A 25,076-nucleotide genomic window follows, 5' to 3' on the forward strand; every position below is an offset into this window, starting at 1 on the left:
TATAGAATCATAGAATCATAGAATATCAGAGTTGGAAGGGACCTCAAGAGGTCATCTAGTCCAACCCCCTGCTCAAGCAGGACCAATTCCCAGCTAAATCATCCCAGCCAGGGCTTTGTCAAGCCGGGCCTTAAAAACCTCCAAGGAAGGAGACTCCACCACCTCCCTAGGTAACGCATTCCAGTGTTTCACCACCCTCCTAGTGAAATAGTTTTTCCTGATATCCAACCTGGACTTCCCCCACCGCAACTTGAGACCATTGCTCCTTGTTCTGTCATCTGCCACCACTGAGAACAGCCGAGCTCCATCCTCTTTGGAACCCCCCTTCAGGTAGTTGAAGGCTGCTATCAAATCCCCCCTCATTCTTCTCTTCTGGAGACTAAACAATCCCAGTTCTCTCAGCCTCTCCTCATAAGTCATATGCTCCAGACCCCTAATCATTTTTGTTGCCCTCCGCTGGACTCTTTCCAATTTTTCCATATCCTTCTTGTAGTGTGGGGCCCAAAACTGGACACAGTATTCCAGATGAGGCCTCACCAATGTCGAATAAAGGGGAACGATCACGTAAGGTAAGTTCGAACTAAGGTACTTCGACTTCAGCTACGTTATTCACGTAGCTGAAGTTGCGTACCTTAGTTCGAATTAGGGGGGTAGTGTAGACCAAGCCTAAGAATTGAAAGGTGGATAAGGTATTAGTTAAAGGGGTGACTACAACGGGTCATACCAAAAGGTGAACTGTCAAGATGGAGGGAGGTTACTAGTGGAGTTTCTCAGGAATTGGTCTTGTGCCCAATCTTATTTAAGACTTTTATTATTGACCTTGGCACAAAAGTGAATTGCGCTAATAAAATTTGCGGATGACACAAAGTTGAGAGATATAGACAGGACAGAGAAGGACCAGAATATCATACAAGAAGATCTGCATGACCTTGTAAACCACAGTAATAGAAATGGGATGAAATTTAATAGAACAAAGTTCAAGGTCATGAATTTAAGGACTAACAACAAGAATTTTTGCTATAAGCTGTGGGAAAGCTTATCAGTGGGAAGCAACCGAGGAGAAGAAAGACCTGGGTGTATTGGTTGATCACAGGATGAGCCGTCAATGTGATGCGCCATGAAAAAGGCTAATGCTCTCCTAGGATGCATCAGGCAAGGTATTTCCAGTAGTGACAGGGAAGTGTTAGAACCATTGTACAAAGCACTGATGAGACCTCATCTGGAAAACTGTGCAATTCTGGTCTCCCATGTTTAAAAAAGATAAATTCAAACTGGAACAGATCCAAATAATCCGAGGAATGGAAAACCTACTTGTTTAGCCTAACCAAAAGGCAGCTGAGGGGAGATATGATTGCTCTGTATAAATACATGAGAGGGATAAATACCAGGGAGGGAGAGGGTGTTATTTAAGTTAAGCGACAATGTGGACACAAAATCAAATGGATATAAACTGGCCAAGCATCAGAGTGAAGTTCTGGAACAGCTTTCCAAGGGGAGTAGTGGGGGCAAAAAACCTAACTGGCTTCAAGACTGAGTTTGATAAGTCTATGGAGGGGATGGTATGATGATACTGCCTACAATGGCATGTAGCCCATCGGCAACCAGCAATAGCAAAAATCCCCAAAGGCCAGAGATGGGATACTAGATGGGCAGGGCTCAGAATTACTACAAAAAATTCTTTCCCAGGTGTCTGCCTGGTGGGTCTTGCCCACATGCTCAGTGTCTAACTGATCACCATATTTGGGGTCAGGAAGGAATTTTCTCCCAGGTCAGATTGGCAGAGACCCTGGGGAGGCGGGGGAGAATCACTTTCCTCTGCAGCATGGGGCATGGGTCACTTGCAAGTTTAAAGTACTGTAAATGGTGAAGTCTCTGTAACTTGAAGTCTTTAAACTATGATTTGAGGACTTCAGTAACTGAGCCAGAGATTATGGGTCTATTACAGGAGTGGGTGGTTGAGGTTCTGTGGCCTGAAGGAATGTGCAGGAGGTCAGACTAGATGATCACAATGGTCCCTTCTGACCTTAAAGTCTTTGAGGGAATGGCCCAAGATGAGTCTGTTGTAGTAGATATTTTCATTGCTGTAAACACTTACTAAAGAACGGTGGATAATTTGCATTGAATAATTTATTCTACAAATTTCATCTTTTGTATAGTAAACTATTTTCATGCACCTTACCATTTTATCAGTTTTTATTTTGCTCTTTGAAATTATTTGCTGAATCATCTTGGTGAACCTCCTTTTGATTTTAGTGGGATTTACTCACTTGCATAAATAAGTGCATAAGTCTTTGCAGGATCAGGGCTTTAATCTTTCTGTGCCTCGGTTCCACATTTGTAAAATGAAGATAACGATATTTCCTGTCTACTACACTTTGTCATGTCTGCTTAGACTGTAAGCTCTTTGAATCAGGGACTGTTACTTCTGCATCCAGCACCTGCCACATTGGGTCCTGATCTCTGCTGGAGTTTCTAGGAGCTACTGTATTAAATAGTAATTATTAATTACAGATACCATGGACCAGAATTTCCAGAATGATACTCCCATTATTCTCAGTCGGAACGCTTTGCAGTCTCTCCCAACAAAATACAGACTGCAACTGCATTATCCTTGCCATGAAGCCCATCCCTGCCAGTGTGTCCCACAGGCAGCCATGGTCAGAGCTTTGGGGGACTGGACAGCTGCAGTGGCCTAGGGCCACTGTGTGAATGACCCTGACTTCCCATGGATCCTCCTACAGATAGAAGTGCTAGAATAGCATGAGCGGGTATTGGCTTTTATTATTATTTTTTAATCCTCGTTTTAAAAATATTTGCTTTTCTTATAAGCAGAAAAGAGACTGTCACAGCTGGCATATTTTAAGTACAGACCAGTGAAGATTATCATTTAATATTTACATTTCAGTAGCAATCAGGGATTCAATCAGGATTGAGATTCCTTTGTGCTGGGGACTGTACAAACACATAGGCATTGCAGTCCATACCTCAAAGAACTTACTGTCTAAGGCAGTGATACTCAAATTGAGGGTCGCAAGCCACGAGTGGCACCGTAATGCGTCTCTTGCGGCTCTTTGCAGCACATGATATTAAAACACTGATTTAATTATTAACCAACCTAAGTTATTAACCAATTGTAGTTGATACAATAATAATACTTGGTCAGTAAATGAACAATGAATTCACACAACTGTGGCTCTTTTGGGTAATGTTGATTGCTAATTTGGCTCCTGAACCACTGAGGTCTGAGTATCACTGGTCTATGGCATCGATCCTGCAAATAACTAAAAATATGGCTAATTTTATTCATTTGTAGTTCTGTTGAAATCATTGGGACTACTCCAATGAATAAAGATTTGCACATGTTCATGTTTGCAGAAATGGGGACTTAGCAGGCAAATGATATACAAAAGGTAAGTGGGACAGAGACAATCACATATTTTAAATACATAGATGAGTGATTTGTGGTATTTAAAATACTTAATGTAGAGGTCTGCTCACATCTAATTTTAGGCCCAACCTAAACACAAACCTGACTCAAGCCCACACCCACCTGACCTGAGTCCAAGCGGGTCCAATAATTTTCCAACCCAACCACAACCATTCCCCCCAAATCTGAAACATTATCACAACTGCTGCCACCTCCTGCTCATGGGGTGGCTGTCCCCATCCTGCCCATGAGATCAGCACAGCAGCAGCTGCATGCACCAATGGCTGTATGTCCTGCTCCTGCCATCCATCATCTTCTACTGCAAGGCTACTGCTTGACACACTCATGCCACAGCACACACCACATACCAAAGTGCTGGTGGCCATCAAGAACGGGGCACACAGTGACCATCTCAACTCCATGGGCTGGAGGACAAGAGCTGACCCAACCTGAGGCTGAGAAGGCCTGGTTATTTTCCCACATGGCCTGACCAAGACCCCATTAGGTTTGGGTCAGGTTGCAGGTCCCTAATTAAATGTTATAATTAAAGTGTCAACTATCCCTGTCTGCTGCCCAACCCAGCCATCATAAATAACATATTTATTTATAGGTGTGATGGCAGAGGTGAGTCACTAGGGGCTCAGATGCCATGATATTGGAAGGAATGTAAGAATAGAATGAGGAAGGATTTAAAGGAGGAGAAAGGGTACAAGTCTTATAGGTCAGAACAGAGCAAGGCTATTGGAAACAAATGTCTTCTGGTCTTTGGAGTGAAATCGACTCCAAAGCAGACTTCAGAAAAGGGTTGGATAGCTGTAGACTGTCACTGGATTACACATTTTCCAAGGCAAAACTAGAACAGACTTTGTGCAGAGGAAGAGGGTGGAGATTTCACCCTCTGAATGTAATTACAAAAGAAAAATATGACCTCCAATGAATACTTTACTTGAAATGCCCCTCTATATGGTCAATCCAAATTATATTATAGATGCTCTCCAGGAAGTAAGAGCAGCATATGTCAGACAATAAGTAATGAATTTTTTTAAATAGTTTTACTACATTGCATTACAACAATTTCCATGAAAATGCAGATACCACAATGAAAAATAACATGCAGATGCACAGAGATTTACAAATGCTTTTGAATTTGATTAAATTTACTGTGAATTCCTTTCACTTCCCTAAGGCTTCTTATTGCTTCCTGGTCTCTTCAGTTTCAAAGATAAGCCAATTGACTTGATAATTTAACAATGTGAATATTTTCCTTTTCAGAAGAATGAACATCACAATTAGCAGAATGAGGCTGCTCAACATTTTAAAAACCTTTTTTAAAAATCAGGAAACAATGTTAGTGATGCTTTCCATTTCTCTAACCCTTTTTTTATTTAAAAAAATACATTACAGTGTGCAATGCTGGAAACATTTCTGCACTTTAGGTTCAAGTCAGAAAATATACCTTCCTTATTTATCGCCTCGATCTTAAACAAAATCTCAGTAATAAGGAGTGAGCACTCATGCATGAGTTGTACAAACATCGCACAAAATGGTCAGATTTGCAGTGTTCCGGGCAAGTGTTTTGGCAGTTATTTCAATCTGCAGATTGCTTGTGTTAGGTGTTTAGATGCTGTTATAATAGGTATTATAAAAAAACTAAGATAATACCTAAGTACTAAGTAGACACGGGATAACAGAGAAGTTCCTCTCATGGATCAGTAACTGGTTAAAAGATAGGAAACAAAGGGTAGGAATAAATGGCCATTTTTCACAGTGGAGAGAGGACCTGTGCTGTTCAACATATTCATAAATGATCTGGAAAAGGGAGCAAACACTGAAGTTGCAAAGTTTGTAGTCTATACAAAATTATTCAAGATAATTAAGTCCAATGCTGACTGCTCAGAGTTACAAAGGGATCTCACAAACCTGGGTGACTGGGCAACAAAATGGCAGATGAAATTCAACACTGATAAGTGCAAAGTAATGCACATTGGAAAAAATAATCCCAACTACACATATACAATGATGGGTTCTAAATTAGCCGTTACCACTCGAGAAAGATCTTGAAGACACCGGGGGTAGTTCTCTGAAAACTTCAGCTTATTGTACACCAGTGGTCAAAAAGGCTAACAGAATGTTAGGAACTATTAAGAAAGGGATAGCATATATTATAATGTTTTACACTCTATAAATCCATCATGCACCCATAATTTGAATACAGTGTCCAGTTCTAGTCACCCCATCTCAAAAAGGATATAGTAGAACTGGAAAACTTCAGAGAAGGGCAACAAAGATGAATAAGGGTATGGAATGACTTCCTACAAGGAAAGACTAAAAGGATTAGGACTGTTCAACTTTGAAAAGAGGAAATTAAAGGGGGATATGATAGAGGTCTATAAAATCATGAATGGTGAGGGAAAAAAGTGAATAGATAAGCGTTATTTAACCTTTCCCACAACACAAAAACCAGGGTCACCTAATGAAATTAATAGGCAACGTGTTTAAAACAAATAAGAGGAAGTACTTTTTCATACAACACACAATTGATTTTTGGAATTCATTGTTATGGGATGTTGTGAAAAGTAGAATTGGGTTAAAAAAAAAAACTAAGTAAGTTCATGGAGGATAGACCCATCAATGCCTATTAGACAAGATGGTCAGGGATGCAAACTGATACTCAGGGCAACCTTAAACCTCTGCATGTTGAAAGCCAGGAGAGTAAGATAGGGGTGGATCACACAAACTGTCCTGTTGTGTAGTCTCACCCTTAATCTCCGGTATCCTGTTGGAGATAGGATACTGGGCTAAATGGACCATTGGTCTAATCCAGTATGTCCGTTCTTATCCAGCTAGCTAGTAGATAGAGATATCTTTTTATTTAAGTTCTTATATACTCTTACATCTCGCAAGCCTTTAGATTATTCTAAAGTTAAGAGTAAAATTCATTATTATTATATTATAGATGGTATTGTATAAAATATTATCTATTAGCTATCAATTGAGACTATCTTAAGACACAAGTACAATGGGGAGGAGTTAAAGTTAAAATCTTGAATGTAAATTTTGGAATTTTCTCTTTTTTTCTGCATAGGTCAGCTTCAACTTGGAAATCACATTTCCATCTGAAAATTTTGTACCTACTGTTAGCAAAAGGCAAAGATCCACACTGGAATATTAGAGAAGATAGAGAAAACACAAAAGAAATCAAGAGATTTGTAAATCCATACATGTCTAAATGTATTCTCTCTCTCCTTAGACTGACTCTAAGCCTGGTGGTACAGAATACTAAAAAATAATCTAGCCTATAGCATTATGTACAAGTATGACAGTACTCTCACTGCCTCTGAGGATACAGCAGCATAACCTGATATTAAGAGTAGGAGTCTGTATCCTTAGGTTATGTGTTTTTAAAAAGGTGGATTTTTTTACAGCAGGATAACTAATGCACATTAACTTTGTTGTAAAATTCTAGTGGAGACAGGACACCATTTTCTACTGCAAAGTTGTGAAATGCGGTCACCACCATACCTCCTGCTTATGGTTGATCTTGTCCAGTTTACCTTACGTAAAAACTACAGTGTTTTGTCTCCATTAGGATTTTATAGCATGCTAGGTAACACATGTAAAAACATACCTTCTTCTGTCATTGACACTGTCTTAGAGAGTCCTTCTAGTTCCAGAGCCCTCCCCATTCTCTTTGATGTATAAATAATCCTAGATCAGGGATCAGCAACCTTTGGCATGCGGCGCACCAGGATAAGCACCCTGGCTGGCCGGGCTGGTTTGTTTACCTGCTGCATCCTCAGGTTCGGCCAATCGCAGCTCCCACTAGCCGCAGTTCGCCGTCACAGGCCAATGGGGGTAGTGGGAAGCGGTGGCCAGCACATCCCTCAGCCCACACTGCTCCCCAGGGGGAGGGATAGCTCAGTGATTTGAGCATTGTCCTGCTCAACCCAGGGTTGAGGGGGCCATTTAGGGACCTGGGGCAAGAAGCTGTCTGGGGATTAGCCCTGCTTTGAGCAGGGGGTTGGACTAGGTGACCTTCTGAGGTCCCTTCCAACCGTGATATTCTATGACTCCTGTCATAGATGTTTTGCCCAGTTCAACATACATCTTTCTGTCAAAAGCTACACATACTTCTTGCTGTTAATGTATCCAAGGTGTGCTGTAAATGTATTCAAGGTGTGCTGTATCACCTCTGGAAATTATTTCAAGTACACATCTAACATCCTTTTCCTTCTGATATCATCTCATGCTAAACAATACCTCTTTGTTTCCCAAAATTATGTTTGTCTTTATCCTCATGTATCCTTTTATCATATTCCAGGGGTGAATCCATGGTGTTTGTTTATTAGCCCTAACAATAGCTTTCAGCACCTGAATGGAAACAACTCATTCAGCTTGTTCATTACAAATTCACACTAGGGGTTCCTTAGTGTTCTGACAGAATACATCTCTTTGATTACACAAGACCTAAGTGGCATTTTCAGAATATCAGCATTAATAACTCATTCTTAGATACATCAGGTAGAATTAAAATTAGATAGAAGGGTTATAACCTCTCAAACTATGTTTTTAATTAACAAAGCTATTTGTGTTTAAACAAGCACTTGCTCCCTTGCAGTCTGCTGTATTTTTCCTTTCTGTGGTGGAATACTAATGCTATATTTGTGGTGTCACAATCATTTCCATGATAACGATCTATGATTTCATACATCTATATTTATGATTTTCCCTGTAGAACTCATGCTACCCTGTTATCAGAGGCAGTGTGACCTAACAGATACAGCACAAGAATGTGACTCAGGAAACGGAGACTTGGATTCTATTCCAAGTTCTGCCACTGGTTTACTGGGTGACCTTGGGCAAATCCCTCTCTGTGCCTCAGTTTCTCTATCTGTAAAATGGGAATGATTACAGTGACCTCCTGCACAAAGTATTTTGAGATGTTCTGAAGAAAGGAAAGAGCTACATAAGAGATAGGTATTTTTAGTATTATAATTCAGTAAATATGGAAAAGAAAGCCCTTATTAAATAAAACATATTTTAAATACCAGAAGGAGCACAAAAATATTGGCTGAGAAAATTAATACCCCACCCCCCAAAAAATCTGTACTATTAATGTTCCTCCACAAAGTTCACACTCATGTATATCAGCAAGTATTTCCCATGCTTACATATAATTTAGCTGAAATACCACCCTTACTGTACAGGATGAACAACAACTTTTGTAAGAATACAAATCCTTATCTGTCTATCCACTTTGAAGGGAACAGGTCAGCGAACCAAGAACTTCCAGCACTCAGGTGTTACCATTTCTCTTGTAGAAAGTGCTCCAATAGGGATACCTTCTTTCAACTCCTGCCCTTTCCCTCCCTTCCCCCCCCCCATTTTTCAACCTGAAAGCAAGTAGTACTGTAATAACAGTCCATCAAACCTCCACATACACCCTACACACACACACACAAAAAAGCATCAGTATGTGACATAGGGACTTACTTTATAAATATTCTGAGCCAAATTTGGAAGTGATTAATAAGACGATGCAATGTAGACTGCTTACTCTCATTTAGGGTTTGTCTACACATATAGCACTGCAGATGCACTGCTGTAGAGCTGTAGTGAAGATGCTACTATGCCAACAGGAGAGTTTCTCCCATCAGCGTAGTTAATCTATCTCTACAAGAGGCAGTAGCTACATTGCACTTCCATGGGTGATTTGAGTGCAAGTAGGTTAAAGTTAGTGTAAGGGAACCCAACTTAAGCCATTTTACTTCTAATTTTGGCCTCTATAACTCTAACACCACTCCTCCCCCTCCATAAAGCTGTAACAGCTGCTGTAATGTTACTATCTCACTCATCCAAACATGTTTTATGGAAATAAATAGGACCCTACTTTGGTCTTTATTGTCAAAGCTGTTAAGCATGTTATCAAACCAAAGAGCTGCAGATTTACCTATGTGATTACAGTTGACCATGGCTGAATCTGTATTTTATAGTCAACTGACTATGTTTAAAAAAATAATAATCCAGAAGTTACTTGTGGTCTTGATTGGCCAGTAGACCACAGCTAGGAATATATGTCTGTCTTGGAGCAAACATTTGTGGAATGTCTATATTGGCAATTTCAATCACATTAACTTGAGTTATCAGGCAGTCAATTAACTTGAGTTACAACAGAACCAAAACATCTAGTCTAGATAAGGCTTTACTGAGCAATATACCTCCTTGTAAAAAAACAGGAAAGCATGCTTTTGATCTAGGCTAGTATTTCTCCTTCACTGCTACTTTGAAACACACACTAACCCAGGTACATCATTTCAACCATCTCCCCTCTCAAGGTGTTTGTGTCCAGTTGTTCAATAGGTTGTATTGGCTGGCGTAAAATAGTTATTGATTAAGGACTGGATCAAATTCTAGTGCTCAGCTATTGCCTCAGTTGAATGAAGCTTTAAATCAGGGGTCAGCAACCTTTGGCACGCGGCTCACTAGTGAAAGCACCCTGGTGGGCCGGGCTGTTTTGTTTACCTGCAACGTCCACAGGTTCGGCTGATCACGGCTCCCACTGGCCATGGTTCGCCGTCCCAGGCCAATGGGGTGGCAGGAAGCAGCGTGGGCTGAGGGATGTGCTGGCCGCCACTTCCCGCCACTCCCATTGGCCTGGAGCAGCGAACCGTGGCCAGTGGGAGCCGCGATCAGCCGAACATGCGGACGCGGCAGGTAAACAAACCGGCACGGCCCGCCAACGTGCTTACCCTGGCGAGCCGCGTGCCAAAGGTTGCCGATCCCTGCTTTAAATCCATAAAGGTGGAATTTAGTATTTCTTCAGAGAGCAGACAGTAAGAAGTGAAAGCATCCAGCATGATCCATAGGTTAGTTGCAATTGACTATGTGCCAGATTGCTGTTCCCATTCCAAAATGTACATTTTAAAGAAAACATTCTATCTTGTGTTATAAAAAGAGAAAATGAAGTCTATATTAGAGCAATATCAGAACTAGAGCGGATGAAAAATTTTCACAGGAAGCTTTTTTTCCACGTAAATAAAAGGCTCCCCACCACCACCCCCGAAAGTTAAACTTTTTTAACAAAAAAAAGTGACAAAATTGTCAAAGTTGACTACATTTTCCATGATGATTTTACCAAAGGTTTTATCAAAATGTTTTTGGTAAATGAAAAATTTCAAAACCCATTTCTATAAAAATTTCAATAAAGACACTTACAGAAATTTCAAAAAATCCAAATGAGTCCATTTTAAACCATGTGAAATGAAAACAAGTTGAAAAATTTGATTTTATTTGTTCTTGTTTTTTTGTGAAATCATTTTTTCCATCTTTCTGCTGACTCTGATGAAGGCTTGAACAATGAGAATTTCTATACAAGAATTGACTTGGGCATCCTTTTCATTTGAATCAAGTATATTTTTTATTGTTCTTCCTATGTAATTGCAAGTGTTGTGTCCCTCTATTGATTAGCTCTTCTTTCTCCTCTGCATCCAGCACAACTTCTTGTCTTTACATGTATGGTCTTTCATGAATTAGCCTTGCCCTACCAGTCTGATCTGTTAGTTCACCATGACATCAGCTTTTTTCTTTGCCATTGTATTCAGCCTTCACCACCCCTAAAGAGGAGACAGTTTCCCATGCCACCCTGTGTATGGCAAAAACTCTCCAACACAATCCATCTAGTCACCACCATATCTGTCTCAAAATCCTGCTTACAATTCACCTATGCCCTGAGGCCTACAGTCCCAGCTGACAATGGCTGGGACTTCTGCTTGTATCTTTGCTTGCTTCCATTTCTCCCATTTGTGTGCATTATCCACTATCTGTTGTATGTCTTGTCAGAACTTTCATTCTAGGGCTGAAATACTGGCTCTGTTGAAGTCAATGGCAAAGTTCCCATTGACCTCAGTGGATTCTACCTTAGCTCTCTAGGGTAAGAACTGTCTTCTTACTGCATGCCTGTACATACCTAGGACTTTGAGGTGCTGATTCTTGATTGGTGCCTGAAGGCACTACTGCAATAAATCATTCATACCACCTTCTTTTCATGTTATTAGATTTGAAGGATACAAAATCTTAAGAAAAAGTAAATGGCTCTAAAGATCCCAGAAACATTACAGTCACAAAAAGATCTATTGTCAGTAAGTTTCAGCTTTTGTCTATTTCTTGAAAAAAAATCATGTAATGTAACCTGATCCTTTCAATGAAAATTGAGTTTTTATGGTTCCTTATTAGAGACTTCCCTTACAACTAATTATATTAAACGTCTACATTTTCTCATCAGTAATCTCACAATCTCCAAATCTGTGAAAGTAAATGCTTAGTCAGTGTGTAAATTGAGGACAATTATCATTATGACCACACAGTAATATGAAAATAATTAGACCACTGCTAGCAGCAAAAATATAAATCAAATCAGTTTGTAATAGGAACATTAATAATTTGTAAAAGATACAATCTATTGCACATGAAAACTGGAAAGCAGCTGAGCTGAGATGCTTTGCTGGAGACATTTTTTTGTTTCGAAAAAGAGAACAAAGTTCAGTGTATGTGCATCAGTGATAATCTATGGGTGACTGCATTTAGGGGAATTTACAACCTATTCCAAAGTCATGGACTAGATGTTCCAGAGGGAATGGAAAAAAATATAATACTTGAGTTCTATTTATTATGCCATTCTTATCTTTGCCAATTTATGGGAAGAGACTGGAACACTTCACTTTGCCTCCAGGCATTCAGTAATGAGACCACTGGTGGTGCATTAGGAAGCAGTGGGCAAGTGGCAATATCATCAGGTACATTTTTAGTAGCAGAGTCAAGTAGCACTGGGAGCATTGTAAGTGCAGTCAAGTACTATAGCATTGGTATCAGCTCTATAGTCATGTGGCACTGGAAGTAGAAATGGTCCTAAAACACAACTCCAGATTTAAACTTTGCTGAACTTTAAAAAGTGCAGCTCTACAGACTAACTTTCCTTCTGACACTTAGGTATCTGTCATGAGTGAAACTGAATTCTCAGGTCTGAACACACCCAAACTCGGGAAGATCAGGTTCATGTACAATTCTGATTGTAAGTAGTACAATCAAGGGTCTTTAGTACAGGATATAGTGCATTTGAATAGCAGTGGCCTAGGGAACACTCACTTTAGTGCAATCAAGTGGCTTGGGAGCATAGGAAGTACTGCAGTTGAGCAAGATCCTATTGGAAGTATCCAGTGTAGCACAGTCTAATTGCTTTGGAAGCACTATAAGCAGTGCAGTTGAGTTATAGGTATTGTGGGTTCAGATCCGGAATTTTAATCTGCTACAAGCTCTGACTGTAGAGTTTATTGTTGAGGCAAAAATTATGTATTTTTTTAATTTTATTTTGTCATTAAACTTGCCTGTGCCTTTCCTCAACTTAGGATATATGTATCATTATTTTCACACATATAATGCTTGGAGAAAAGTACCTCGCATGAATATATATTTTAATTATATGAAACGTTCAAGCTAACCAAAGGAATTCTAGGCAGTTTCTGCTTTCTGTCACCCTGTAGACAAGCAAATGTTAAGAAGATAAGCCCTCCTTAGTCACAAAACCATGTTTAATACTCCAAAGAGTGTTGATAGAAATTCAGAAAAAAATGCATTTAAAACTTTATCTTGCTTTAACTTTCTCTTATATTATGTTTTGAAAAATGGATGCAAGCATTGTCGTGACTGGTGATTTATATAGGACATTTAATAGGAGTTTTTAACTGCAAATTGTATACTGCAATTGGTAAACCCCATTTGGTCTAAAAGGGCACTAAATCAGGAGCGTCTTATCTAGGCCATGACATTTCCTCCTTATGAAAATACCAGTTCGGTACAAATATACTCCTTATCTGAAGAAAACAAACCATTTAAAACATTCATGTTTTAGCAAAAGACTTGATTGTGAAAAAGAATGTTGGGTTGTATTATCAACACAGTAAATTTAGGGTTAATTCACCTTCAAAAACAAAACAAAAAACTTCTAAGTAAACTCACACAAATAATTCTAGAAATATCTTTGTTGAAATGAATTTTATAATTACTTTAAAAAACATTCAGAAAAGCCTCGAGAAAAAACATGTCTAGTTGGAAATGTTTTAGTTCTTTCTTTATTTCTTAAATGTTGAAATGGCAAATCATTCTGAATGCCATTTTTACAAAGTATTTTAACTAAATGCAAAGTGTCTAATGTAATTTCTTAATATCATTGCTATGTAAATGGTAAAATGCTTTATGTACCAACATTGAAATTTAATAATCTTGCTAAACTAATTACTAATGTAAGAAGTCATTTAAGTACAGAATATTTATATTAATGAGCAATTAATTAATTACTGGTAGTGCTCAAGCAGTTCTGTCATCTACCTGAGGAAGACAAGAAGAGAATCATCTCTCCAAAACTGATGTAAAGAATAAACAACTTCTTTAATAACTATTTAAGCTAAAGACACCTTAAGAATTATTTAATTTTAAAAAGATTGTTTGGAAAACTAAAAAACTTTATAGAAAGAAAAGAAGTGTTTCAGAATTTCATATCCTGTTGAACTTTAATAATTCTAAGGAAATAGCTTAAAAATGTACTGAATAGAAAGAGTTAAAACTACATTTAAAGATGTGCTAAGACTCTCCCACCATCAAAAACCAAGAAAATATTACTGTCATGAAAGAATTACAACCCCAATATATATATATATGCGCATTAACAAACTTACATGTTCAGATGATAAAGAGGCTCCTAAGGACAATCCATGAAAGTATTGACCCATTTTCTTATATTCTTATGTTCTCATTTAAACAATGACAGCAGACAACTTGAATCTAAAAAACCTCAAAAAAGGTGCATTTCCCTCTAATTTCATGGAAATAGAAAGGAGAAGAGTATAAATAAAAACTCTGTAGTGAGCATCCCTCACGTACACTCACCCTCTGCTACCCTGCATAAACAGCAGCAAACGCATCAACTTATCTTGTCCATCTCTACAAGCAAAATACTCCAGAGAACACTCAAGAATAAACTAATCCAAGGAAAATCTTCCCAAAACTTCAACATGAATTGATGAGAGGAAGTTCACTATGACACTGCCAAGGGGTTACATTTAAACCTCTGGTAATGATTTTAGTGAGATATAGAAATGTTGTTTAAGATACTAACGTTTTTTCCTGCTAATCACCAGATAGTTAGACCATCTATTCCTGAAGATGAGACAGGGGCTAAACATTGATAAACTGAGAAATAGTGGGATTTAATTGGATTTAAGATTTTAATATTTGTATTTGGCCTATCTTAAGACAGCTCCTTAAAGTGGCTTCTTCTAAGTAACTGATTTAAATACAGTCTTTGATTTCATAGGATTTAGTTGAGATTGTTTGCTTTACCCAATTAAAAACTGTCTGGTCATTTCTTAATAACCAAAAGGATCCCCTGCCTTTAAACAATTCTTTTGCCCAATTATTAACATAGATAAAAATATCTATGAGATACTAAACTGGGCTCACAATAAATTTGGGAAACAATGTATTTCGGTCTTAACTTACCAAATGAAGAACACTGCAGATGCAGTCCACTCTCAATGGAGTAATCTCTAGTAAAATCTCTCCATAGAGACACATACAGAAGCGATTGTAATGGAAGTAACCAGATTATCATTTGTGTCATGTCACTTGTGTTGTATTGTTTAATGTTTTCTTTTACTTTCTTTAATAATAAAATAGCCATTGTAAATATATGTGCTTATTTTGAACATGGTGACCCCTAAGGTATGAAATAGAACCACTGGGACTAAATAGTGGGAGACAGATCCCTGAGCTGGAAGAAAGAGAAACAATTAGTAAGAGCTGGCCTACAATTTCTTGTTTCTCCAAACTAAATATTTTTGGTAATTTTTAAAATAAAATGACTTGGTACCCAATAGTTTTAAATTACTCCTTTCTACCCCATATTAGTCAAGTAGCAGTAATTCTAGGATCATTTAAAATGTGTAAATATTGTACTGGAGAGGTGGATTTTGAAAGTGAATTCCTTTATCTTATTTTGTAGATATTTTACATGCTTTGCCTTGTTTTACAAAGTTTTAAAAATTCCAAATACTTTACCTTCTGAAACTCTATTCCTCTTTACTTGGATATAAGTGTAACCCTTCTGCCAGGCCAAGTTGATAGCAGCAAGGGCCGGGTTCAGTACATAGGGGTCCCTTCCCAACAGCGTGACACAGAACCAGCTCGAGCCCCCACCCAGTGACCTGGGAAAATCTTACACACACCCCTAGGCGCCTCGAAGAGGCAATATTTCCCCTCTCGCAAGCACAGAGCCTCGGTGTAGCAGAAAATGTTTAGTAACATGAGGTAAACGACATAGCATTAAATTGGGAAAACACCACAACTAGAGTTCATAGACCAAACCATGAGCGAAGACCCACCCCAGCAAATTGGGCCGTGTCCTCTCCTGTTGGTTCTTGAAACCAGCGACCCAAGAATCACCAAAGTCCCAAAAGTCCACCAACCCCAAAGTCTCTTGGGTCCAGCAACCCAAGAATCACAAAAGTCCCAAAAGTCCGACAACCCCCCAAAGTCTCTGTCCCTGACCCATGCAGCCCCAGAGTTCAAGGGGAGGGGGGTGAGCAGGGTGTTAAGGGGCACCTTACATGATCCGAGGCCAACCGACTGCTTCTCCGTGGGGTTCCACCGCAGCCTTCACCACGAACTGCTCCACTCCACCCGCAGTCCCACTCCTGCCGTCCCACGAACTGCTCTGGCAGCTGCTCCGCTCTGCTCCGCTCCGCTCACCGACCTATGAGCCGCTCCGCTCCGCTCACCGACCTGTGAGTCGCTCCGCTCACCGACCTGTGAGCCGCGCCGCTCCAGCCGTCCCTTGGGCCGCTCCCACAAGGCTCTGCTCTGCTAGCTGCTCCTCCAGCCGCTCCGCTCCGCTCACCGACCTGTGAGCCGCTCCGCTCGCCCCCGCTAAGCTAAGTTAGCTTAGCTTCAGGCTCCCCCACTAGTTAACACAGCCTCAGTGATCTCAGCTCTTAAATAGTTTTAGCTCTTTTGTGATTTCAGCTAGTAGTAGGGGAGCCCCAGTGCTGGTGCACTATTGGCCCAAAGTGAACTCAGCTCAGCAGTCTGTAACTAGACTCCTAAGGGAATCAAAGCTAGCTCTGACATTCAACAGTGGAGAGAGGAGAAGGTGCAATTGGTGTTTCAGGCCCACAAAAGGGACCCGCACCACCAGGTACCAATACCTGCCCCCAACCTCTCTCAATTCACTGGGTTTTGTAACCCATGCCCCTTGACAAGCAAATGCTACTTAGGTAATGGTGAATGACTCACTCAGTCCTTCTGTCATACAACAGTTCCACTGGCCTTGATTCACAGAATCAGGGTAACAAAACTTTATTCTTCCTGCCCCAATAACAGAGAAACTGGGGATCCCACACCAGCCAAAGTAACCACTCTGAGTTGTTGTTGTCCCAGGCTAGGCGAGTGGGTGTGCCTATGCAAACAAGATCAGCCCCTGGAGTTCTTTTCCACCCTCACCATAATTCACCACCAGATGTCAGGGTAGAGCTCATCCTGACTCTGCTTACATAAGTATGGTCTAATGTCAGCTACACGGCCGGCTCCAGGCACCAGCAAAGAAAGCAGGTGCTTGGGAAGGCGCATCCGGGTCTTCGGCGGCAGGTCCCTGAGTCCCGAATTGCTGCCAAAGAATGAAGCGGTGTGGTAGAGCTGCTGCCAAAGTGCCGCCAATCATGGCTTTATCTTTTCTTTTTTTTTTCGCTTTGCTGCTTGGGGCGGCAAAAAAGCTGGAGCCGGACCTGCTCAGCTAGGAAGGTAGATGAGAAGCCTCCTCAAAGCCAATGCTAAAACTATTCTGAGATTGGTGGTAAGTAGGACTGTAAGCAGATGGAGATCTCCTAGAACTGGAAGGGACCTTGAAAGGTCATCAAGTCCAGCTCCCTGCCTTCACTAGCAGGGGCCAGTACCGATTTTGCCCCATATCCCTAAGTGGCCTCCTCAAGGACTGAACTCATAACCCTGGGTTTATCAGGCCAATGCGCAAACCACTGAGTTATCCCTCCCCCCTTTAGTTAGAGTATTCCTCTGTGACATGCCTAAGGTCCATTCCACTGGGGAACAGGAGGGACAATGTTAACAGTGAAGCATCTGGAAACAGCACAGAGAGCATTAGTCTCGTATACACTAAAGCCCTTTTATGACCCTCTGGCAGTGTAAAGGGGTCTTAAAAGTGAATGTAGTCTATACCCACTTTAAGGCCCTAGTAAACTGTAAAGGGACCTATTTATAAATGTAAATCAGATCAAAAGAGAATAGGGAAAGAACGTAAGGGCTTTCCCCCCCTTACCAAGGCTGCAAAATGCCTTGGAAATGTTTCTCATGGAAATAAGCAACAGTATATTCCATTTAAGAGAACCACATACAATGATGGACAAGGCATAATCCTCTTGAACAGGATGTGTTTATCTTACAGTTGCATATGGTGCCTACATTATGATTTAAGAGTATCGAATGTTTGCTACTCACTTTGCAGAAAACTATGAGGACCTGGCCCAAATATGCTACGCATATTACAAACACAGATTAAACTAAGAGTTTAGATTAGGTTAGACAAAGGACCAGATTTGTAAGGGTATTCAGGCCCCTAAATAATCAGACTGGTGGCAAGTGATATTTTCAAAAGCACCTATGCACCTATCTGCATCTTTAGGAGTCTAAATGCCTTTAAAAATGTGTACCAAAGAGACTATTTTAAAATTAAATTGAAATTAATGTCTCAAAATGTACAGAACTTACTAAAAAAACTTAAGGAAAGCAAGTAATCTGAAGGATTTTGTTTCCTAACATAATAAAATATAAAGGCTCTGGAACACTATGTTAAAAAAAAAGTTTAAAGGCCTGTATTCCTGTTGTAAATATTGTGTGTTCCATTTTCCTTGACATAACCTTATTTCTTGATGTTTAATTATTTTCAGATAAGAAAGGACTGAAGATAACAGAACCATGCTGCTGAGAATGCATTGGTATGAACCAAGAGTTGTGTAGTACAATGTATTATCTTCTCAGCAAACAAATGAAGAGATGAAATGTAAACTTTTCTTTGTACATGATGGGTTTCCAAAATCCATTAAAGAGAAAAAAAACATTTGTGGAAGTTCTTAGCAATCTTTTTTCCCCTATATATGTTTTAATGTGCAGTGGTGTATATTAAACTCAATTGGTTGGGCTGGGTCGAAGAAACAAAGAAGAAAATCTGAGGCTTCAGCCATGGCAACCACCACCAGACACTTCATGTGCAGCCTTCGTCTCTTATCCAATGGATCCCCTTACTCCAAGAACTAAGGCATCAAAATCCATGTAGGCAACGACTGAGCCTGCAGCAGTTCCACAGTGACCTCATGTGGACAGAATAGCTGCCTCCTCTCATTCACTGGGGGCTGGTCTACATGGGGGGGGGGGGAGAATCGATCTAAGATACGCAACTTCAGCCAGGAGAATAGCGTAGCTGAAGTCGACATATCTTAGATCGACTTACCTCCCATCCTCATGGCGCGGGATCGATGGCTGCGGCTCCCCCGTCGACTTTGCTTCCGCCTCTCGCTCTGGTGGAGTTCCGGAGTCGACGGGGAGCGCATTCGGGGATCGATTTATTGCATCTAGACGAGACAAATCGATCCCTGATAGATCGATTGCTATCCGCCAATTCGACGGGTAGTGAAGACGTACCCTTACCAAGAAACCAGACTGGGCAGCAAGAGCAACTACAGTCAGAGCTGGTGCTAGGCATAAGCAGACTAAGCAATTGCTTAGTGTCCCAGGCAGCTCAAGGAGGCCCCTATTCGCTTTTTATTATTATTTTCATACGAATTTGCCTGTTTTAGTATGGGGGGGTATTCTTGCTTAGGGCCCCCAATGGGCTAGCACCGCCGACTACTGTGAATTGAAGTACACTAAACTAGCTACAGTTTCGATAGTTATCAGGTACATCAGACGAAAGAAACATCAGCTGCCATCTTCTTTCTGCCTCTGACTCTCCTCTATCAGGCCAGACAGCAGCAAAAGGAACGATTCTGACCACACTTTTGTAAGCTTGGTGTCTTTATCTTCATTGATGTCACTTTTGTTTAGAGCGATATCACAATTCCTATTGAACATGACCTTTAAAATATTAATAGTATTAGGCATTATCTGCCCTCCTTCACAACGGAAACCGGATATCACAAGTGTACTGGAAACTATGGCTCCCTGACTCAAGGCCTGCTAGATTTCCTTCTGTGGAAGTATTTGTAGCAAAGGGCTGAAACAGAAGAAATATCTGCAAGGTTCTCTGCTCCATTTTGTGAATTCTGAGTAGCCTTCTATGGAAAAAGAAAAATAATTTCGTTCTTAACATTCACATCACAAAAACATCACCAATATTTGGCACTAAATGGCCACTTGATTGGCTATCACCAGAAAGACTGAGGATAAGACTGAATTATACTCTCCTCTCATGTCAGTTCATGAATGAGGCGTGATCCTTTTGAAAAAGCAGCAAGATGTGCCACTCAGAACTGGGGCACCACTATGATGGGTACTATACACAGAGACACAGTGCAAAGAGCTTGTGACCTAACAAGATGACAAGTCACATATGAAGATCTGGGGGACAGGGATACAGTTAAATATACACCGTTGGGTACATAGATATATTTGCAGTTTTGAAAAGAACTTATAACTACATAAAATAGTCAATGTTCAGCTCCCATTCCTCCCACTCTATTTCAGCGCCTCATCTGCTTCCTCTTCAGGACATCTCTTTTCTCACATCCTTCTCTTTGGTATCTTCAAAAACAGACTTCAAAATCCTCAAAGAAGATTTAAGGGGTGTACAATATGTCCCAGCCTGACTATCTCATCTGACCAGTATTATGCATTTTACCAAAAGGTAGCAAAGTTACTCCCAACTTTCTTGAAAGGAGTGCAAAGTAGCACCAAAGAAAGTACTGTACATCGCTCTATCATGTTCACAAAGTGAGGAATGTTAGAGATGTAGGAGGAAGTGGGTATGGCTTTTTGAAAGAGAGACATAACACAGCCAAATTCTTTAATCAATATGCTCCCCTTCAAAAGCAACTCATGAAAAGGGAGCATGTCGAAGCTGCCTATGGCATTCTGAACTTGCCCCTTTTCTGCTTTTATATATGGAATGGTATGTCAGCTTTTTGCTCTGCACATGGGACTGCAGTAGACATCAACTCCAGTGAGAAGTCATTGCTTCTGTCATGTCTCTGAATGCCTGCCGGATGGACTGGTAACAAATGTACAGACTCATTTGTCATACAGTTGTCATACTGATGTCTTACGGAACCTGCATGCTTTCAGATATGTACTGTTGTTCGGGTGTATGAACTCAGAAGTGATACTGTATTTCCAGCTCTATTAAAAATGGAGTGTCTGTACACATTCATATCTGAGTCAGGTGAGTGTTTCTTCTCATACATCTTACACCAGTTGCAATGAGCTATTATCTCTCCTGGGATTCTGGACACTGTTCCCATTATGAAGATATTTTCCACATTTGTGCTGCCTCTCTACCTGCTTCTATTGCTACTAATCATATATCTCTTTGCTTTGCAAAACAGAGATTCCTCATCTGAACAATAACTGACATTGCACAAAATTTACAGTTGTTGCTACTAGAAATTCAGCATTCTGCAATAGCTACCACATGCAAAATTTGCTACTGAATTTTTTCAAGTTTCTGTCAGGAAAAAAAATTGTTTTGGGTTAGGTTGACCCAAATCAAAATATTTTGGTTTGTTGAACCAAACTGAACAGTTTCATTTAGGATCAGAAAGAAATTCATCTATGTCTGGCTGAGCTACTGCACTGCCTCATGAGAGTTGTAGTTCAGATGTCTCATGCACCCATATTCCTCTATAGGCTGGGCCTCCATAGCTGGTCTACATCTTCCATGATACATCATGGTCTCCAGTCTGGATGAATGGGAAATGTAATCCAGCCATGGAACCCAGCCAAGAGGAGAGAATGGGGGCATGAGACACCTCAGCAGTTCAAGGAGAAACAGATTAATTTCAATTTGATTCAACAAGCTGAAACAAAACATTTTCATTGGGGCAGGGGTCGGCAACCTCTGGCACACGGCTCGCCAGGGTAAGCACCCTGGCGGGCTGGGCCAGTTTGTTTACCTGCCGCATCGGCAGGTTCGGCCGATCGCGGCTCCCACAGGCCTTGGTTCGCCATCCCAGGCCAATGAGGGCGGCGGGAAGTGGCGTGGCATGTGCTGGCCACGGCTTCCTGATATGTCAGAATTTGTTTTCAGCCCAAATTGGAAAAAAAATGAATATTTCTGTGGGGTGGAAAATTCAGAAAAATGTTGGTTTGAAAAATGTTGAAACAGGACATTCCCAATGGTGGCGGCAGGAAGCCGTGGCCAGCACATCCTGTGCCACTTCCCGCTGCCCTCATTGGCCTGGGACGGTGAACCACGGCCCGTGGGAGCCGTGATCGGCCGAACCTACCGATGCGGTAGGTAAACAAACTGGCCTGGCCCTGGTAAGCACCCTGGCGAGCCACGTGCCAGAGGTTGCCAACCCCTGCACTGGGGAATGTCCTATTTCAACATTTTCAAACCAACATTTTTCTGAATTTTCCACCCCGCAGAAATATTCATTTTTTTTTCCAATTTGGGCTGAAAACAAATTCTGACATATCATAATTTTCCACCAACTGTAAATTCTAATGTTCAACCAACCCTAGAAATAAACATGATACATGCGGCAACATTTCAAAAAATATGAGTGACAGTCCGCGTTGGTAGATATTTCCTTTTATGGAACACACACAGTCATTAAAACCACAGTCATTTTTGTTGTTGTTAAGATTATAAATTCACATTGATCTAATGTGATGTTAGGGTGCCAGTTTTACATTTGGTTTTTAAGAGTAATTTTGAAATTGTTTTCCCTCTTTCTTTCTTTCTTAGCTCTTTATTTTAATGAATGCAGCCTTTCCATGATTTCTATATCAGAGAGAAGGGATTGATGCAAGATAAAAGAGCAAGATATTTTGTTGCTTATTAGAGACGATGCATGCAAAGGCACTCTCGGTCTTTGTGCTAGGATACAATTTTTAAGCCCTGTGTTAGAACGTTAGAGCTGAAAAACTGTAAGTCAGTGTAATCACAGAACATGGAACAACTCATAGGCTTCAGTTACATTAGTAAATTTCAAAATCTAGACACGTGAGTGGATCTGAAGTATACTTAGACATAATTTTTCAGCTTTGCAGAGACATGTTTTCCAGTAAGTGATATTACTGAATTTTTTTTTGTTTCTGTTTTTAATTATACTTAAAGGCCTAGTCCAAAGCCCAAGTAAACCTAGAAATCGGTCCATTAACTTCAATGGCCCTACAAGGCTAAGTATGAATAAGTAGGCTTTGCCACATGCCCTAATGTTCAATAGGTATGTGTTCTACTGGGTCGTCCACTGAGAATGTCTTTCTATGGACCCCATATGTGCAAATTTAGGGATTAACTTGACTGACCTCAAGTGCCATAGCATGAAATAAAGAGAGAGGTAGTTTCTCAGGTACATCATAACAAAACCAGCAAGGGCTTAATAGTATTTTTGATGTGGAAATGTACTAAAGCTATTGTAATTCTAGATACATTGGAAATGGGATCAGGGCTTAGCATTAAACGACATTACATTGTTTAGAAATAGTATATACAGGCAGAGAAAGATGCATCCTTGAGGTGAATGCTTTGCTGTGAAGACGGTGTCGCCAGGAGGGCTTCGGCTTCCTTGACCATGGGATGCTGTACCAGGAAGAAGGACTGCTAAGCAGAGATGGGGTCCACCTATCGAAGAAGGAGAAGAGCATATTTGGATACAGACTGGCTAACCTAGTGAGGAGGGCTTTAAACTAGGTTCAAAGTGGGCAGGTGACCAAAGCCCACAGGTAAGTCAAGAACATGGAGACCTGGGAGAAGGTTTGGAATTTGGGAGGGGGGGGGAGAGCATGGGCTATTATAGCAGCAATAAAGGAGAGAAAAGAAAGAACTGGGGGGGAAAACAAATCAGTATCCTAGATGTCTGTATACTAATGCAAGAAGTATGGGGATTAAGCAGGAAGAACTCGAAATGCTAGTAAATAAACAATTTGACATAGTTGGTATCACAGAGACCTGGTGGGATAATACGCATGACTGGAATATTGGTATAGAAGGGTACAGCTTGCCCAGGAAGGACTGGAAGGGAAAAAAGGGAGGAGGTGTTGCCTTATATATTAAAAATGTATGCACTTGGACTGAGATTGAGATGGAAATAGGAGACAGACTTGTTGAAAGTCTCTGGGTAAGGATAAAAGGGGTAAAAACAAGGGTGATGTCATGGTAGGGGTCTGCTTAGGAAGGGATCTGGGGGATCCTAGTGGATCACAAGATAAATATGAGTCAACAGTGTAATGCTGTTGCAAAAAAAGCGAACATCATTCTGGGATGTATTAGCAGGAATTTTGTAAGCAAGACACAAGAAGTAATTCTTCCGCACTACTCCACTCTGATTAGGCCTAACTGGAGTATTGTGTGCAGTTCTGGGCACCACATTTCAGAAATTATGTGGACAAATGGGAGAGAGTCCAGAGAAGAGCAACAAGAATGATTAAAGGTCTAGAGAACATGACCTATGAAGAAAGGCTGAAAGAATTGGGTTTGTTTAGTTTGGAAACGAGAAGACTGAGAGGGGATATGATATCAGTTTTCAAGTATGTAAAAGGTTGTTACAAGGAGGAGGAAGAAAAAAATTCTTAACCTCTGAGGATAGGACAAGAAGCAATGGGCTTAAATTGCAGCAAAGGAGGTTTAGGTTGGACATTAGGAAAAACCTCCTGTCAGGATGGTTAAGCACCGGAATAAATTGCCTCGGGAGGTTGTGGAATCTTCATCATCTTCATCCGATTTTTAAGAGCAGGTTAGACAAACACCTGTCAGGAATGGTCTAGACAATACTTAGTCCTGCCATGAATGCAGGGGATTGGACTAGATGACCTTTTGAGGTCCCTTCCAGTTCTATGATTCTATACCGATACAGAATCTACATAATCAGAATGCAGAAGAGCTTGATGGTGCCATTACCACATTACTTTACTTTCTGAAGGAGTACATGTTAAAAGAAGATAAGGGTCATCACATGTAATGGCAAATTTGTATTCAGAGCATAAGAGGTCTCCTTTAGTAAAGACCATGAAGATTTACAGTTGATTCCAGTAATCATTTATAATGGGGGGGGGGGTCTTGGCGTTCACTGTGGATGTCATTTCATTAATATTTCTTGCAATGAAATACAGCGTTACTATTACTCATAATGTAAAAGTAGCGTCTTCCATATCTATCAATAGATTTATACCTCCTTCGTCACCATAATAGTTGAGTGCTTTAGAATGAATCTGAACCATAGCAGGCCTGTGATATGGATGCTCCATGATTCCCACCAACACAACCCAGAATCATAAAAATGTGGGGCTGGAAGGTATCTCAAGAGGTCATCAACTCCAGTCCCCTGCACTGAGGCAGGACCAAGTAAATCTAGACCATCTCTGACAGGGGTATGTT

The sequence above is a fragment of the Chrysemys picta genome, chromosome 1, assembly GCF_011386835.1.
Source record: "Chrysemys picta bellii isolate R12L10 chromosome 1, ASM1138683v2, whole genome shotgun sequence".
Classification (NCBI taxonomy): domain Eukaryota; kingdom Metazoa; phylum Chordata; order Testudines; family Emydidae; genus Chrysemys; species Chrysemys picta.